The sequence below is a fragment of the Hypomesus nipponensis genome, chromosome 17, assembly GCF_054491055.1.
Source record: "Hypomesus nipponensis isolate SF chromosome 17, ASM5449105v1, whole genome shotgun sequence".
In the NCBI taxonomy this organism is placed as follows: Eukaryota; Metazoa; Chordata; class Actinopteri; order Osmeriformes; family Osmeridae; genus Hypomesus; species Hypomesus nipponensis.
Window position 1 is genome coordinate 14,681,211 of NC_140377.1, and position 19,144 is coordinate 14,700,354.

The following is a 19,144-nucleotide window of genomic DNA, read 5'->3' on the forward strand; positions in this document are numbered from 1 at the left end:
GGCCAGACATGGTAAAACAACAAAACTTTATTATTCATCAAATGCATACATTACATTTTTCTTTGGCATGTAGCAGCACAGTAAGAAAAATGGCAGTAAACACATAACTGACAGCACACAAGCCTATAATACAGTAGACTACATAGTAAATGGCAAACCAAAAGGGTAGACAAGCAACAAGTGAAACCAACGATCAATTGTGTTAACTTTCTATAGAGCAAGCAAATCATGACTTTTATAGTTGTTAATTACAAAAGGCAATTCACCTTTATATTAACTATAAAATAAACAATTACTAAACATTCAAGTAAATTGCATACCTTTGAAAAGACTGGACTTATTGTCTGTTCTAAACAAGAAATGTCAATCAAGCTGTTGTAGTGAATATATATAATTTAGTGACTTTCTATAAAGTTTGACAAAAACTGTAGCCTTGTGTTTAGATACTTTGTGCTAATAATATGAACAAGACACTGATGTGTGCAGGTGGCTACAGCTCTATCTCCATGTATAAAAAGCCTGTCTCTGGAGAATGTTTCATCAGATGCCGACAGACTACCTAATGTACGCTGTGTGTGTCAAGTCCTTTCTGCAAAGAGCTATATTCAATAAATACTTACTACATTCTAGCAGCTTTGGGTGTTTCATTCTCAAATGTCCACCACAATTGTCAATACCCCTGAGCCATAGCAACTACCATGTAAAAGGAAAACTTGCCAGTTAAGGCGAGACACGGCAGGCAAAAATAGGAGTTTTTCGTATACTGGTCAATTTTGATTTTCTTAGCTATTTTGCTTCCTCAACATGTCTATTTTCAAACTAGTTGAAAGAAAACATTCAAACTATATTTTAAAGTGTTTGTTTTACTGCACTTTGTCTTGTTGTGCTTGTGGATTTCACCAAAATTCAACAAAAGTTAGCATTCTAACCTAACATACAGTACCGCGACCGTTTGCTTCACCATGACATTCTTGGTATCGTTGTAAAGATCTCTTTCTCCTGCACAATGTTATCCGATCCAAACATGGTCATTTCCTTTGTATCAGCAACCAATCGTGAAAGTACAAAGGGAGGGTTAGACCTAAATAGGAGATCCGATTGGCTGGAGTCAATTTCTGATAACCTGATTCGTTCAAATGTATCACGTGATGCGAACTGACGCTTCCTGGTTGAGCTGTCAGTGGGACCTTTTAAATCTCAAAATGCCGAAAGAAGCGCGAACAAAAACTAGTAAGAAAAGAAGACAACAATTGTCACTTGCCAGACAACAGGCTAAACAGTATAATGAAGAAGACTATCAAGTTCCTTCACAAAGCGCATCCATGCGAAAATTATCGATAGGAAAAGAGTTAGATAGCGGTGATAGCTGCCTCACAGCAGTGGCTCATAGTTCATGTGGCGCGTTTGAATGAACTGGTCAATGGATTAATTTGTCCAAATTGCGCAGGGACAGGGCTTAAAATTAATATTGATCCGCAAAATCGAGGCTTTTGTAGCAGTTTGCTTTTAGAGTGCAGTCTTTGCGAAAGAGATGGGTACCGCAAAAGTATATACACATCAACGCGTCTTCAAGACGGAACGAGAAACGACGTGGCCTTCGACTTGAATGTGCGAATGGTGCTCTTAGCGCACGAGTTAGGGTTGGGGTATGCTGCGCTCAAGAAAATAAGTAAAGTGTTAGGGATACCTGCTCTTCATTTGAAAACTTATCAGAAACACGATAAGAGAGTGACAGGTAGGCTATGGAAACAGGGCTGAGACTTAAAGTGGTAGGGGAAAATAAATGCATCTCTCACTCTGGTGGAAAAAATGTGGCACTTTGGACAAAGTCAATTACTAATGAAAGCAGGCATTGTTGTATCCCCCACCAACCACACAGCTCCACTGTAGCCTTCATCAATTTGTTTTACGGATCAATAACGTATTAAAAGCATGTGTTATTTACAGTAAACCACACAGCCTATTCCTTTTAATATCAGAGTGGACAATATTTAGATCATGTAGCTTACCAATACACATAATTTGTTTTACTTTAGTGGCAAAAACATAACTTTATAGTAACACTTGGCCAAATGAACAGTAAGTAATACACTAAACATTTGATTTTAGTGGCAGAAATTGAGAGAGGGCTGTAGTCACTGCACAGGACCAGGGAGCAGATCAGACAGGCTTATGCAGATGTTGACCCAGAAATGGCAGAGTTGCTGAGGGAGGATGAAGATGCTGTCATTAACATCAGCGTGTCTTTTGATGGAACCTGGCAAAAAAGAGGCTTCACCTCTCATTATGGCATTGGAGTTTGCATTGACCTCCTTTCAGGGCTGGTAATAGATTATGAGGTCCTATCCTCATACTGCCATGCTTGTGCTTTAAAAGAAAATGCCAAGCAAGAAAAAAAAATTACAGAGCAGGAGTTTGACACTTGGAAGGTCACTCACAATGACTGTGCTAAGAACTTCACAGGGTCAAGTAAGGCAATGGAGCAGGAGTCCGCAAAGAGGATGTGGGCGAGGTTGGTGAATCGCCACCAGATGCGGTACACGGAGATGCTTTCAGATGGGGATAGTGCAGCATTTAGGGAGGTGGTTGCACTGAACCCATACCCTGGGCATGACATCATCAAACTCAAATGCATAAATCACGCTCACAAGCGAATGGGGACAGCTCTAAGAAAGCTGAGTGCACAGGCAAAGTTAGGAGGAAAGGGTTTGGGAAAGCTAACTGCAAATAAATGCAAAAGTTTGCAAAATTATTACAGGGGGGCAATTATAAATAACCAGGGCTCAGTAGACGGGATGAAGGCAGCAATATGGGCAAGTCTCCTCCATTGTATGTCAACAGATGATAACCCCTTGCACACCAGGTGTAATCCTTCCTGGTGTTGGTTTAGAAAAGCAGAGGAGAACAGGGAATCACCTGGTAGCCACAAGCAGCATGCAGGAAACTATTTAACCCGTGAGGTAGGAAAGCAGCTTATACCAGTGTACCACCGGATGTCAAGTGACAGCCTGCTGCAACGAATGCAGCATGGAGGCACTCAAAATGCAAACGAGTGCCTCAACTCAGTTATATGGGCGCGGTGTCCAAAAACAGTTTTTGTGGGTAAAAGCAGGGTTGAGGCAGCAGCCAGTATGGCCATCTCCACTTTCAATGAAGGTGCCTCTGCCATGTTAAGTGTCATGGAGAGGTTGTGGCTTCAGAGCACAGTTGTGACAGTTAACGCCATGACCGAAACTGATCGGTACCGAATATCCAAAGCTGAGGCTTACACCACCAGCATGAAGCATAGGCGCAAGTGTCTGAGCACCGCAAAAAAAAGTGAAAAGGCATCAGCAAGAAAGGGATGAGGGTCCAACATATGAAGCAGGCATGGACAGCTAGGCTGCAAACATAAATGCTAACAAATAAATATAAATGCGACAACCACCAAACTAGGGTGGCAGTTCTGGTCGCAGTGTATGTCCGTGCGGGTGCGTGTGTTTGACTACAGTTCTGTTCAGTTAAAGGCCAATGCTGGTTCAGTTTTTAGTTTTAATGGATTTGGGATGTTGTATACTGTGGTTGCTAAGGTGTGGATGAGATATTTTGTCTGTAAATAGTGCTTTAAAATACATTTGTATAAAATTTTACAACACATATCTTTTAAAGGCCGTTTTCTCAAAATGAGTTTTTTCTCATGCTCTGAGCGTGAAATCTCCACTTCTGTAGAACTTACATAAATCAATGTTTCTATTTATATTCCTATTTCCTTTTTCTAGGAGTTTACAGAAGGGTTTGTTTTAGTGCTGTCAGTTTAACGCGTTATTAACGGCGTTAACGCAAACCCAAATTAACGGCGTCAATTATTTTATTGCGCGATTAACGCTCTTTTTGGCCTAGCAAACTTTGTAGTTTTTTCACATGCTGTTGCAACAACTACCGACGTTAGAAAAACTACAACACCACACCGGATCTAGCTAGACCGGAAACAAAACAACAGGCACGCCAAACACTCGTTTGGCTTGCGAGCTGGCTAAAGAGTAGTAGCAGAGCCCGTTTACGGATATTAGACATTCTCTGGTAGTAGGCTAACGTTACGTTTTGAGTGGATGACGAGCACGAGATGCCGAAATGGATGCCAATAAGATTCTGAATGGAAAGTTTGCTTTTAAAAAGTTGCCAAATGGTTCTATTGACAAGACCAGTGATCTGTGTGTTTTGTCGTTGTAAACTGAGCTATCATCGCAGCACGTCCAGTCTGAAATACCACTTGATGGCCAAGCACACAGCTGATGCGAATTCTCTGCCCCCTCGTCAAAGCCAGGCGATTGCAATGTTCGTTTCAATAAAAAAAATATTTGCACAAAGCAATCCGAACCACTTTTCTATGTTGATAAGAGCATTAAAATTTGAAAAAAGATTGGGACAAAAAGAAATCAGGGACATTTAGAATAGATAAAAATGTGCGATTAATTGTGATTAATCGCGAGTTAACTATGACATTAATGCGATTAATCGCAATTAAATATTGTAATCGTTTGACAGCACTAGTTTGTTTATAAATAGTTCATAGCCTGATTTATCTGGCTTTTTTTTTTTTTTTTAAGTGGCAAAAATCGTGTTTTTATTAGTATTGACAGTATTTTCTGATTTCTGAAGTGATAAAAAGAGATATCAAGAATGTCCTCTGTAAAAAACTTTATATTAAAAGTATCAACAAAAGGACACTAAAAGTGTTTACCTAGCTTTAACCAATGTTCAGATTTCAGTTCTGGAAAAGTGCGCATATTTAAGTATATTGCGTCTCATTTGCATATAATTTGCATATCTACATCCAATATTCAGAAAACTTGTAATACAAAAAAACATTGTCTTAATATAAGTAATCAACTTGGGAAGTTTAATGGGGATATCTATTAGTTGGCTTCAAGAGGCTGAAGAGAAGCTGTCCAGCTAGAGAGGGGTAGTCCAGCAAGAGGTCTGTGTTGCTCACAGCATCCTCTGTTGCATCCTGATAGATAGATCTTTATTTGTCATTGTCACAGGTACAACGAAATTAAAGTGCTTCCAGTCAGTGCAACATTCATTGGCCTAAAAATCAATAAAAGGATAAAATTAAAGTACTACAATTACTAAAATAAACAACAATAACTAATAAATCTGAATAAATATACCTGAGACAGTACCATAAACAACACACCCATGTCATACATCCACAGTCATCACATAAAACATAACATGACATTGTCCACATTATTTTTTGGCAGCACTGACAGTGGTTATTGCAGTTGGATAAAAACTGTGTTTGAGTCTGTTTGTCCTTACCTTGATTGATCTGTACAGTCTGCCTGATGGCAACATTTCAAGCAGGGAGTGCCCAGGATGTGAAGTGTCTTTTATGATGTTCTGGGCTCTTTTGAGACAACGGGATCTGTGTAGGTCTCCCAGTGCGGGGAAAGGGCAGCCAACAATCTTTTGAGCAGTGTTGATGACCCTCTGGAGCATTTTCCTCTGAGCCACTGTACAGCTGGTATACCAAATGCCTATGCAGTATGTCAGTATACTTTCAATGGAGGCTCGGTAAAAGAACACCAGCAGTCTTTGTGTGATGTTACTCCTCAATTCCTGAGTATTCTCAGGAAGGACAGTCTCTGCTGGGCCTTTTTCAGCAGCTCAGGTGTCCACACTCCAGGATAGGCTGTCCTGTATGTGGACCCCCAGGAAGCAAAAGTCTGCACTGATCCGGCTGATGGTCAATGGTGTGATCTCCTCTAGTCGATCTCCTGTAGTCTATTATGAGTTATTTTGTCTTTGCAGTGTTAAGGAGAAGGTTGTTGGCCGTGCTCCAATTCGACAGCCACTCCACTTCTTCTCTGTAGGCGGGCTCATCCCCCCCAGAGATAAACCCCGCCACTGTGGTGTCATCTGCAAACTTTACAATGGTGTTACTGTGATGGACAGGGGTGCAGTCGTGTGTGTTGAGGAAGTAGAGCAGGGGACTGAGCACACAGCCCCGGGGGGAGCCAGTGCTGAGGCTAAGGGCTGTGGATGTGTGATGGCCCACTCTGTCTGCGGCCAGAGAGGAAGCCGCTGATCCACCTGCATGTGGTATAAGGGAGCCCGAGGTCCCCCAGCTTAATCACTAGCTTGTGTGGGAGCAGAGCTGTAATCCACAAAGAGCATTCGCACCTAGCTCCCCTGCTGCTCCAGGTGTGACAGAGTGGCATGGAGTGCTGCCGCCACTGCGTCTCCTGTGGATCTGTTCGCTCTGTAGGCAAACTGGTGGGGGTGAAGGCTGCGGGGCATCCTCTGTTACACTCCGTATTTTTTGTTTAGCAGGCCTCTGCATGACCCTCCAGACCTGGTAAAGTTAAGAAAAGATCCATGTCAGTTGTGAAAAATGAAGCTTTTTACATCTACACTTGACATAAACGACAGTTTTCACTGTGAAATGCAATGGCATTACTTGAACTTAAATCCAAATGTGTTGAACTGATGGAGACCCGGCCATGCAAAGTCACTCCAAACATTTGGCTCGATTCCAGCTCTGGCAAGAGTATTAAGCTCTAAACTGGTCAATATCTTCACATCTGACCAAAGACCAACTCGCCCTTTGCCTGTAAACAGTGATTCTGACTGTCAGAGACCTTAATACGCTGACCGAGTGAAACTAGCCTGGCTAACGTAGGTCGCTTTCTCAAGAAAATGACAAATGAAATAAGCTTGTTTTGAAATATCCTATATACTGGCTATCTTCAGCAGACTCTTGTCTACAAAAAGCAGCCCTCCCTGTTTTAGGAGTAGAATTGAGTGAACTACAATATCATTTACACACTGCCAGTGAGTGAGCGAGCCGAGTCTGTCACTGAGGCTAACGGTGCGTTCACACTGCAGCGGCGGGCAGAGCGGGGCGTCGGCTTCCCATTCATTTTCAATGAAACCAGGCGTTGACGCCCACGTAGGACATTGTGGGAAGTCAAGCGGGGCGTCCCCACTCGCGTAGGGCATTGTGGGAAGGCGAGCGGGGCGGCGAAAGTTGGATTTTCTCAACTTTATGTAAATGAGGAGCGTGAAAACGCCAGCGATGGCCAATCGGGTTTGTTTCTTGTTTCTTGTAACGTAGCAACTGTTGATCATGGTAAACATTTCTAGGTTTGACAATTTCAAGATGGAAGATCAACTCATCGTATGTGTGTCTTCATACCCAGTATTGTATGATACGTTTATGTTCAATTATAGAGATGTAAACAAAAAAAATTATGCCTGGCGCAGGGTTCCTGAGGTTGTCGGCGTCCCTGGTGTGTTGTTTTTTGTACTTTAATTCAGTTTTTCACATTACGTAACTTTCTTCTGTGCTAGCTGCATAGTCTAGCTAGCTCACCCGGCACACGATTGACATTCAACGCTGAAATGCTGGCTGGCAGCCACTCGCTATCCATACAGTGAATGTGTAGTGGCAAGACATAATCGAGCGATTGATTTGCAGAGATTTCGAGTAATATAATAAAAGGTTACACATGTCAACGTTTATGTCTGATGCATCTTTTTTTCCAGCCGGCACAAGACCCGTTACTGTACATAGAGTGCGGGAGGCATTTAACCCTTTCACACGTAGGTTCTAAATTTCTTGACTGGTCCCCCAGAGTGAGTTTTTTATGCGCGTGAGTTTTGATTAATGTCAATGTTCCAGAAATTGATTATGACGCATTGAAATCGAATTGCTATACAATTTCAGCATTTCTCGCTTCGCATTTTCCATTGACCTAGTTTGCACCCCGTATTAGTGACGACTACTCCATTCATTGGTTGTTTTGTTTATCCCGCCTTCTCGTTACGTATTACTTCCGCTTCAGGGGACTGGCGGAAACCTTCAAAGTAGATATTTTGGCTATGATTCTGGTGACCAAAGTATTTTTACAACTCAAATTATACCACCCATATATATTTTGCATGCTACGGGTATGAAAGCATGAACTGTTGTATTTCACGATGTGATGTTTTTGCCAAACTAGCTAGCTCGTAGTGTCAAATCAACAAGTTAGCTGATGCTAATTTACGAGGCTATGTTACGTTGTATGTGTGGTCGGATTATAACGAATACACAATAATTCAGATACATCCAGTCAGTCTAACTATCGTTTTGTTTTCTCTACTTGGCTTCCATCTCGTAAGCCTACTGAGTTGGCAACACAGCCCGTGTTCACAAAATAAGTAAGGAAAATAAAACGATGCATTACAATCCTAGCACGTTAGTCTGTCTGGATGCACCTGCATTATTTTTGTACTCGTTTTAATCTGACCACACAAACAACGTAACAGAGTAAATTATCAACAATGTCAATCAAGTTGAGCCATAAAGGCGAGACTGGACAATGACTCCCGGACCCCTTGATCAAAAGCGATCAAGTAAGCTCATGCTGCTTGGATACTTCCAAACCTTTCTGGTTGGCTTCTACTTTTCTGGGAAAACTTTTCCGGTGAGTAGATTATTTATACAAATTATACACATACCTGTGGCATGATATTGAGATGACAGCATGACCTGTTGTTGATTTCCACGATCTGATGTTTTTGCTAGCTAGCTCGTAACTTATGTTTAGTCCAATTAGAGCGAACACAATAATGCAGACATCCATTCTAAATTGATGGCTATGTTTTGTGATCTCTTGCTACCATCTACTGCCATTCATTTCCGTGTTGATGGAACTTTTATTATTCCTCATTTATTGTCAGGCCACAGTTCAAGTATTGCAAAAATGTGAAAGTGTAATTTGTTTGGAAAATCTAGGCTTGAGCTACTTGGAAGACATAGAATAAACCATACTTTATGCTTATTCAAAATAACAACTTATTGAATTGACAAGACACTAATGTATAACTGTAATGTTTCATAGGGTTATGAACACACCTCTAGTCATACCACTTGACTGCCTGCTGTTGACCGTTTTCTATATATTGAACATCTCCCTTTCTAATTTTACAGGTGAATGTGAATGTTGGCCTGCACAGACCCCGTTCCAAGAGACAGAAAATGTTGAAAGAGGGTTGCACTGCTGTACAAATTGTCCATGTATAGTACTACATTGCCATCTCTCAGGTGTGCAGAGCAAGTCAGGTCAGCACAAAGCAACCCATCCCTGCTGAACATCAACTAAACCGTTGAACACCTTATTCCTTGGTATACCTGCAGTGGCTAAAAGCCCATTTCCCATCCCACATCTTCACCACATTGTAAGAGGGACTATAGAGAGCATCCCGAGGAGCTGCATCACAGCCTGGTTTGGGAACTGCACCGCTTCAAACCGCAACTCAGCAGAAGATAGTCAGGACAGCCAAGAAGAAAGTCGGGATCTCTCGTCCCTCTCTCAAACATCTATACTTAACGCTGCCTCCGCAAAGCCACACGCATTGTGGACAAACCCATGCACCCCACACACACCTGTACATCATCAGACTCCACTCAATATTTTGGCATATGGCTGCTACCTCAAAAACTGATGTCCACATATTATGGTATTAGTATGTTATGTTTACATTCAGTTTCCTATGACCTAGCCCTACTTGTTTACATTCACAATATCCCCACTTTGGTGTCTTGATGCATTTGTGACAAATGTAATCTTGTCTTTTATTGACCTAATACCACGCAGTTGTTGTAGTTGTGTAGGTTCTGTCTAGGTCTTGGAAAAACGTTGTTTAGTTTCATTGTATACTGTAAGTATATGATGACAATAAATGCCAGTTGACTTGTCATGACAACAGATCCAGAAATCCCAAACTCATCATGATCCTGGATACCCATAATGGATCCTGTGTAAAGGATCATGTCCTAAATGTAGCCAGTACATCACACAACTCAAACATGCTGTACCTTTCTGCCGATATGTTGACAGAAGCCTTGCCTACCTCTACATAGCATCAAGGTTTTAGATTTTGATGTTTTTTATATCTGTGTACTAATGATATTCCTTGATATGTAACGTGACAATGACGAGATTGTACCCTTTCCTGGACATGTAGCTACCTGAAATGAATGAAATGATACTGTGGTAAAAATTAAGAAATGTGTGGGTTTTTTAACTTATTAAAATATTGATTCAAATAACTTAATTCTATCATTACTGTTCCGATTTTCAAATATTCACTCAAGTGAATCCACAGTGAATGCATATGATATATTATTGTAGTGTAGCTGTCGACAAGCTAACTCGGCTAATACCGATAATATAGACTGCCATGTTTTTTGGTCAGTACTCAATGCATTGTGGGTGTGAAAGGGCCAACGAGATAACCTACTCTTCTCACGAGAAAATACTGAGGTGTACGGGGTCAAGTGGTACATCATCAAGGGTCATATTTGTTGCCGGAAGAAAAAAAAATCAAAGATGGCCTCTAGTAGCTCAAAACGAGACGAAAGAAAAACTATTGTCGGATGTTTTAGATGCATATTAGTGAATGTATATTTATTATTTTGATCTTTAGTTGGTTGTACAAAAGTAACATGTGTTGGAAGTGATAGCCAAGTCAAGGAAAATTGATAATTTTATGGTTTACTAGGTGACGTGAGTAAAGCGTGAGTTATTTTTGGTTAGCTATTAGCTAACATTAGCTAAACTAACGTTTTCATATGGATAATAAAGGTAAACTTTCTCAAAATATACAGTACATCAAGACTTATGTTTATAATGTACACGTAGTCTAATTTTGAAGAGTTTCTTGTTACGTAATAAGCCAAACTGGACATTCTAAGGACGCGTTCTAAACATACGGGTATGTCCGTACGCTCCAGGGACCAGCCAGGAATGGACATACCGGTATGTTCGTACGTGTCAAAGGGTTAATCTTTCACTCGGCCTAAAAAAAGTGTGGAAAAAGATAACCTATTGTGTGCTGTAGATAAGATCATGTCAGATCTAGAATGCGTATCGGATTTATGCTTTGTGTGTAAAAGTTGTATTTTGTCTTCACATTTGCCATGACATTATACGAACTACAACAGTGATTTAAGAAAACTAGCCTACAGCTCTGAATGAATCTGTCTGAAGAATGAGTGCTGTAGATCAGTGTTTCCCAAAGACTGGGTCGCGACCCTCAGGTGGGTCGCTAAAGATTTTTTTGGGGTCGCCTTGTCACGATCTGCATCTCTGCCACTGGCGATTTCTTAAACAAATTAATGGTCAAATATTTACTATTGTGTTAACATTTTAAATGCGTTAGAACACGTTCATATTGAAGACGAGTTCATTCAGAATCAGCTACATATATTAACAGGTCGACCGACTAATATCCGTCTCATTCATTCCCGTAGCGCCACAGTGCATTTCCATGTTGAAGCTCAGCTTTGAACAGTTTTTTTCAGTGCTTCGAAACTTGCGATTATGTCCCGCCCATGGACGCTCAGAGTCTATGGGGGTGAATGGAGGAGGCTGGCCTGGACGCTGGGTTTCCGCGTGATGATTGGAGGGTCTGTCGAAAGACTGCATCTCCTTTTGATTGACACTAATTTTGTACTATCAAAAGGCACCGAAGCTATTGAAGTTCAGTCCCATTGCGGATTCTGTAAGTGTAGTCGAAAGACAAACTGCTGCAACCTTTCTTGGTATTGGCTTGGCGAAGTTGCTGGCAAATTTTCATCATACATTCCATAAAATTATAGCTACACCACATGCCTTGTTTCAGTTTAACCTAATTCCCACATTTTCTTCGAGTTTAATATTGTTTCGTTGATCGTTCCTTCATTCATTCATTTACATTTATATTTAGTCATTTAGCAGACGCTCTTATCCAGAGCGACTTACAGTAAGTACAGGGACATTCCCCCCAGGCAAGTAGGGTGAAGTGCCTTGCCCAAGGACACATCATTTGGCACAGTGGGGAATCAATTCGGTAACCTTCTGATTACTAGCCCGACTCCCTCACCGCTCAGCCACCTGACTCATGATTCATAGCGATTCATGTTGTTTAATTGTAACTTGTTTAACTACATGGTCTTATGGTTCTTCCCTTTGGCACTTAATTCGATTGTTCACAATGTGTGCTTCATGTTTTGGCTACCCGCAATGCTTCTTGTTGTTGTTATTATAAGTAACCTATGCACTTTGTAAAGCTCTTTCTTGGAAGTCGCTTTGGATAAAAGCATCTGCTAAATTAATAAATGTAAATAAACAGTAGGCCAGGCTAGTGTCGTAGGGGTGAACTAGCCAGTGAACTAGAAAATTAATGTAAAATAGGATATGATTTAGGCCGAAAATGAGCTTCCCCTATTTGAAAGACCAGCAGCCATCTGCGCTTACTCAAACTCATGTTGTTGCGCTTATTGAGAACTTTGATTGCTATTTTCCAACAGAGAGTATGCCATTCTGAATGATACAAGTAGGATGCAAAATCCCTTCGAATTTTAGAGTCCTGATACTTGGCTTGAGTTGACGCTTAGTCTTGTAGAAGAAACCGAGTTGTTGCAGCTCAGCTGCGATCGCACTGACCCTATGGATCTGTGACCTTATCATCATTCTGGATTTAGCATTTCGTCAGAATATCATGTCCTCAGTAGGGCCAGTATTTCTATGCTTATTCCTTTCACTACCACATACATGTGCGAATTGGGATTTTCTGTGCTCACAAAAATGAAGACAAAGCACAAAAACAGACTGAATGCTGCGCCTGATATGCGTGTTGCGCTTTCCTACAGCACCCCGGACTGGAACGCGCTACAAAAACGCAGACAGGCCTACCTACCATTAGCAATGTTGAAATGGTACACATGTTTTGTATAATTTGTAATCTTTTTGTAATTATTACATATTTGTTCCAATATTTCTGGTTCAAATGAATGTTGAAAATAAGAAGAAATGGGCTATATGTTTTTTTAATAGCCTATATTTAATGTCCAATTTGGCACTTATTGGATAACTTCTTTAAATATTGCTGGTTCAATTGTTCAGCGAGAAGTGATCACTCAGTCTGAGATAGCTTATTAACAATGGCAGTAGGCCTACAAGTTCTGAAATAACAATAAAATAACATTAGAATATCCTCATCTGTGGCGGAACTAGAGTTTTATACGGGGTGGCCAAGGCTACTTCTGGGGGTCCATTGTCCAGAGTCTTGGGTCACTGTTTTAATTAAATATATACAGTATAATCTGGGTCTATAAGTGCTGGAACATACAAAAATGTTTAGGAAAAAAAGCTCAAGCTCCAGGGACTTATAATAGCATTTCTGTGTTACAGAAATAACACAGTACACAGTTTATTTATAAAACAAAGTGAATTTACAAACCCCAAAAAACACTGCAATTTGACTTGACAGGTAGCAGAAATCAAGCAGAAATGGACTTGAAAAATATAAATAACATGGTGCCCAACCACATTACAAATTTACAGTATAATAAGTATGTTCATATATATTATGTTAACTAATAGCAAAGAAAAGTTTTGGAATTGGCCTAAACAAGACCAAATTAAATCTGTGGACCGTCTGGGCCAAAAATGCCAGGGCTGATTTTTTTTCCCCAGTCCAGCCCTGGTTGTGGACAGTATGTCCAGAAATAAAGCCAAGTCACTCATTTAGTGGCATAATCCATTGTTATATCTACAAAATTATTTAAGATATGGGCTAGTATAAATTTAGCTAACTTGCAAATCCTGAGAATAGCCTACTGTAGCAGACCTTTCTATGTGAGTTTCCGTAGGCTTGATACTGAACGCATTTGTGAAATCAGTGAGGGCTGTTCGAATAGCGATGTCAAGAAGAGCAGTGGTAAAATACAAGTTATTAAAAAAGACAGTGTCTGTGTCTTTTTGTCCACAGGATCATATACAATTAGATCTAAACCAAACTTACAAAGAGCTTGGTTACACTACCAAAGTTGAATTAGTAATGTTTTATGGGTCTTGCAGCTGTTTGATTAACTGAAATTATTATGAAATGTTCTACTAGCCATTTGCCTACTTAAGTCACTGTATTTCCAAGACCTGATAGTAACTGAGATAGCCTAAATAATTCCTCTTTCAAGTAATAAGCCCAAAGTGTTGAGCATTAAATTAGCTGCACTGTAGAAATCTTGAGACAAAGCCACTTTTTTGTTCTAAAACCAGATTATAAAAAAATGTTAAATCGGAGTACAATTCTACTGACTGTCTCAGTTTGTCTGTTATTGGAGTCGAAGTGACTGTACACAGCTACTGTAGGCTAATCAACATTTGTAAAAAATGTTCAGGAAACCTAAACCCAATGCAAGCTTTTAGAGCTGTGGAAATATTCTTTATTCTGCTGTCTCACAACAAATGTCTCTCTTTGATTTAAATAATGCATGCAACGCAGCAAAATAAATGCTTCTTTCAACAAGAGGTCAAATGAAATGTCAATCAGCATCAAATTTCCAGTAGCAAATTACATTTTGGGGTGGCCAATTAGATGTCAGTGGTGTCCAGTGCCACCCCGGTCACCCCTCTGGCTCCGCTACTGATCCTCATTATTGTTCAATAATGGTCAAATCCACCTTAATTTTGTAATTTACGAATAATGTCTATTGGCTTGGGTCGCGAAGGCTTCCCAGCTAACACATGACGTTGCGGCAACATTGCCAGTAGGTGGCCAGTTGGTAACCCGCGACGTTACATTACAGGTTATGTTCCAGAAAATGGAGACATTGGAGGAGAACCAGCGAGAGGCTCTCCTATTCAGGCGACGACAGGGCAAACATGCTGAAGAGGTGCCAGTGACGGACCTACAGGTGGCCCAAACACAGGCTGAACTCCAAGACCTTGAGGAGCGCCTTAAGGTGCTGGAGTTCCGAAAGAGTGGTAGGTGTTTTGAGATGTTGTGAACTTTGGCTTACACGCAGTGTTCAACGTTCAAATTGGTGCTAACAATAAGTTAATGACTTCTAATTGCAGATGCTGTGATGAAGTGGAAGACGGGACTAGGAGAGACGGCTGTGGAGCTCCTCACAGCGTACACACTCAAACACGCCCCGGCAGCCCATTCAAAACAAGCCAGGTGAATGAATGATGATGGCAGCTTCCCAATCCAACCTTTCACATGGCTATGTGACCAAAAACTAGAATCCCATAATATTTTTTTGATGATGTATATTATTCTAGATGTGATTTTTTTTATGACTTGTATAGCCCCTTTGATACGTGCAATTATGTTGATAGGACACTAACTTATTTTGTGCTTCATTGTCAGGGCCAACAGACAGGACCTGTAGCGGGGACTGGCAGAAGATGTTCATTCACTGTTTCATTCACTGTATTCACTGGCACTTTGTTTGAAATAAAATGACTGAATGTTACATGGAAATGCTGCCTTGTTTATGATTAGCTTGAGTTAGGCAACGGGTTACGGACTGGCAACGTCACAAAACAACGTTGCAAGGAGGTCGCGGTTACCGACTGGCAACGTCGGAAAATAACGTTGCGACGACGTCGCGGTTACGGACTGGCAACGTCGGAAAGTTACGTTGCTAGGAGGTTGCGGTTACGGACTGGCAACGTCGGAAACTAACGTTGCCACGACCTTGCGGTTACGGACTGGCAACGTCACAAGATGACGTTGCGGCAACCTACTGGCGCCCCACAGATGCACGGTCCCGCAACGTCGCCAAAGACGTTGCGGCACGTTTGGTCAACGAGTGACGTTGCGGCAACGTAAGGGCAACGTAACTGTGTTAGCTGGGTTGTGACTTTTAAAATATGGGTCCCCAGAAAAAAAGTTTGGGAAACACTGCTGTAGATAACATCATGTCAGATCTAGAATGCGTATCGGATTTTTGCTTAATGTGTGTAAAAGTTGTATTTTGTCTGCACATTTGCCATGACATTATACGAACTACAACAGTGATTTAAGAGAACTACAGCTCTGAATGAATCTGTATGAAAAAGGTAAAAGTCTGCAGTGTGAACGCACCGTAAGTCAAAACAATGTACACCCGGGGACGCAGTCTCACTCCACTTGCAAGTTTTCCACAAATCACAAAAATAATCGGAGCATCTGGCTACAAGCACAATTCCTACATCTCCTAAAGGATTCCCTCCTCGAGGTTTGGTAACAAACACATTTTTGGTGTCGACCGAACTGTAAAATGGTGAACTTATGAACATGACGCGACCGAAACATGGCTGCCGCCCAAGCCTATGCTGTCTCCCTGGCGCATAGGCTTATTACAAAGACTTTCTCGACCCAAATAAAAATTCTGAGCCGACAGGTCTGTGGGGAATTGCTTGTTCTCCTAAAAGCTGCCCTCCTCTACCGTTTTGATGAATTTGCCGAGATGCTACATGATTCAGTAATTACACAGAGGGAAAAAGCTAGCTACTTTTCGAGTTCGGTTTTCCGTCACTTCAAACTCACAATCTAAAGGTCTCAAAGTGCTCAAACCTTCACCATAATTCAAGAGTACTGTACTTTCACGAACCCAATCATTGATTCTAGGTTAAAATGTGTAAAAATAGGACTTACCGAACGTGGCTGCCTGCAAACCGGCTATCAGGTGATTCCAGTTGAAAACAACAATGGCTGCCGAAAAAGAATTTATATTCGTAACGGCAGATGCGATTGGAAGCGAAATGAGGGTGAGGCTTGGTCAGCACACCATTTCCAGAAAGGATGTGTGCGTTTCTCCAAGCTCGCGCGTGTCAGTAGGTTGACCACTTGTTCCTCTTTGCGCTGTATAGCACAGCATGTGCGGAACAAGGGGTGAAAATGCTGTGCGACATAACGCAAAGCGGGACAGGTGGTCACCCTAGTGACAAGGGGCAGGATGAGTCTGTGAGAATTTGGAGCGCACACTGTGGAGCAATTCAATTGAATTCAATCATACCAAGGTGAAATTGTTTTTGTTTCTAGAGATTGATGTCGTCTTGAACCCTATTAGGTTTGAAATACAATCAGCCAAAATTATATTTGATTTATTAACAAAAAGAATATTGAGGCAATTTGGACATTTACATAAATACACTTCTTTCAGCCATTTTGTATTGCAATTCTTATTCAATTTGACCCCTTATAAAAACATGTATTCTACACATCTGTAAAAAATTTCAAGTCGATTGGATCTATGGTTCATGAGGAGAAGGGTTTTGAAGGTTGTACCAAATTTGGACAGTACAGCAAAATCTATCGTGGCGGACCTTATGGGTTCTTGAGGCTTTTTTTTCCCCATGAGAAATAAGGCATGTGTACCAATTTTCTCCTACCGGAGGAACCCAAATAATAAGAATAATAAGAATACTAACAAAAACAATAGGTTCCCTCCTACCGGAGGAACCCTAAATATAAAGTAATTCTTCATACCTTCATACATCATTTATGCAAACCAGAATGATTGCTCTGCCAGCTGATTCTGTAATGTTTGCAGGGCCACAAGTGCACTAGCCTGGCTGCCAGCCCAACTTCTCCCCGCCCACTAAAAAATATGGTCGGGAAGTTGGGTCTGGAGGGTCTCGTATTGGGGAACAACTACAGAAAACCAGAATCCGGGCGTACCAATGAAATTGCCAGGGCGGGCTTTATACAATGATGGACAGATGATCAACAGTAACGTAATCACCCATGTCACAAAAGAGCGCTTAAGTTGAATTTGTTTTGAACAAACAACATATTACGTTGCTCTGATTGGTTGTAGGTCTATCCAATTGAGCGAAGAGGCATTTGTTTTCCAGGCTCGTTTGAAACACGCCCTGTAGTCAAAGCCCAACGGAGAGTTCTCAGACTCATATTCTGACTAGAATTATGAGTATGACAACGTCAGTGCACAACTGGACAGGTCTCTCAGTAGGCAGTAGACGTACTGAGGTGAGAACTATAATTAGTAGTCAGGAAACTTAAATATCGAATTCAGATTGTAATATAAGAATTAAAAAACTATAAACTGAAGAACAGACAATTTTCTACCTTGTTTGAACAGTGTGTATCTGCCATCTTTTTGCATACAGCACTCTGTTGGGTCAATGGGCTTGTAAATCCCATTGATACAGGACTCCCTGTTACGGAGTGCAAGTTTTGCACGGATGCGGATGTCACAATCCATACACAGCCACTCCTCTGGCATGCAGTCTCTGCAGCAAATGCAGTTTCTCTCTGGAACCACATTGCAGGACAGCAAAGAGCTAAGGTGATAAGACCTTGCTTTCCGCCACTCCTCTTGGGCTGCTGATTGGCGCAAGCTCCATGATGTAGATGTTGAAGGCGCCTCACTTGCACTTTGACCTTCTGCTGATGTAAAAATGTCCTGCAATTTCTGCATCTCACTGTCTGAATGACAAATAAAATCATGTGTTTCATGATTTTTGCCCCCTTTTTAAGTGACATTAAGGTGTCATCTTACCAAATAAGTGCTGAGTACAGTTTAACTGGGTCACTGTGGGAACCTCCTCAGCTGACTCCAAAGGAGAAGAGTCCTTACTGGTAACCACAGAAACAACTGACAGAATAATAGAAAAGAAAAAGATATAAAGAAAAAGTAGATATACTGTACAATGAAAAATGTACTTTTAAATATACTGACTAAAGGTTATACGTAACCCACAATCAATTATTCTCTCACCGAGACAGGAAGTCCCTACATGGCTCGGGGGTGGATCCAATCTACCAGATACCTGGCCTCAACCACCACTCCCCTCACCTCTCTCTGCCATCTGCCACAAAATGTTAAATGACCAACAGGTTTACTCAAAAAAATTTCAGCCTATCACCCACTAATCAAACTCCCTTTGCTTTTGTTTACAATGAGGGCAGTTATACAATAGTTATACAATATAAGATTCTTGAAGGGGGTGATCACAAATGATCTCGGAAGACATGTACTACCTGTAGCTGAATGTCGTGAACGCGTCTCTCCGCTTCTGCTCCTTTTTACCAGTGGACGTCCTTCACCATCTCTCTCCACCCAGCGGACATCAAATGAGTGGATGCTGCTTTGCCCTGCGTTACAGAAAGTGAGCATTGTATGATAACACTGAAACACAGAAAACTCTGAAGCAGTTTATACAAATTCCAATACTACAAGATTACAGCCTTGATAAAGACATTCACTTTGTTTTCAGCAATAAACATGTCTGCAAGGAAAATAGCATCCTCCGCATTGCCTATGTCTTGCTGAGCAGCCATGGCAAGATAATAGGCTAATTTAGAGAGAGAAAGAGAGATGAAGAGAGATAGT

The 19,144-nt window shown here is 41.2% G+C and overlaps 2 long non-coding RNA genes across 2 annotated transcripts; one reads left to right on the top strand and one right to left on the bottom strand.

Moving 5' to 3' along the window:
• Nucleotides 1–66: 66 nt before the first annotated feature.
• LOC146253661 (uncharacterized) lies at nucleotides 67–18,910 on the bottom strand. The gene is made up of 4 exons (XR_014731863.1): nucleotides 18,793–18,910; nucleotides 18,530–18,620; nucleotides 18,311–18,406; nucleotides 67–6,340 (listed from the first exon to the last, which is right to left on the bottom strand). It is a non-coding gene; the product is annotated as an uncharacterized LOC146253661 (long non-coding RNA).
• On the top strand, nucleotides 14,600–15,285 carry LOC146253662 (uncharacterized). The gene is made up of 3 exons (XR_014731947.1): nucleotides 14,600–14,783; nucleotides 14,877–14,979; nucleotides 15,172–15,285. It is a non-coding gene; the product is annotated as an uncharacterized LOC146253662 (long non-coding RNA).
• Nucleotides 18,911–19,144: the final 234 nt, after the last annotated feature.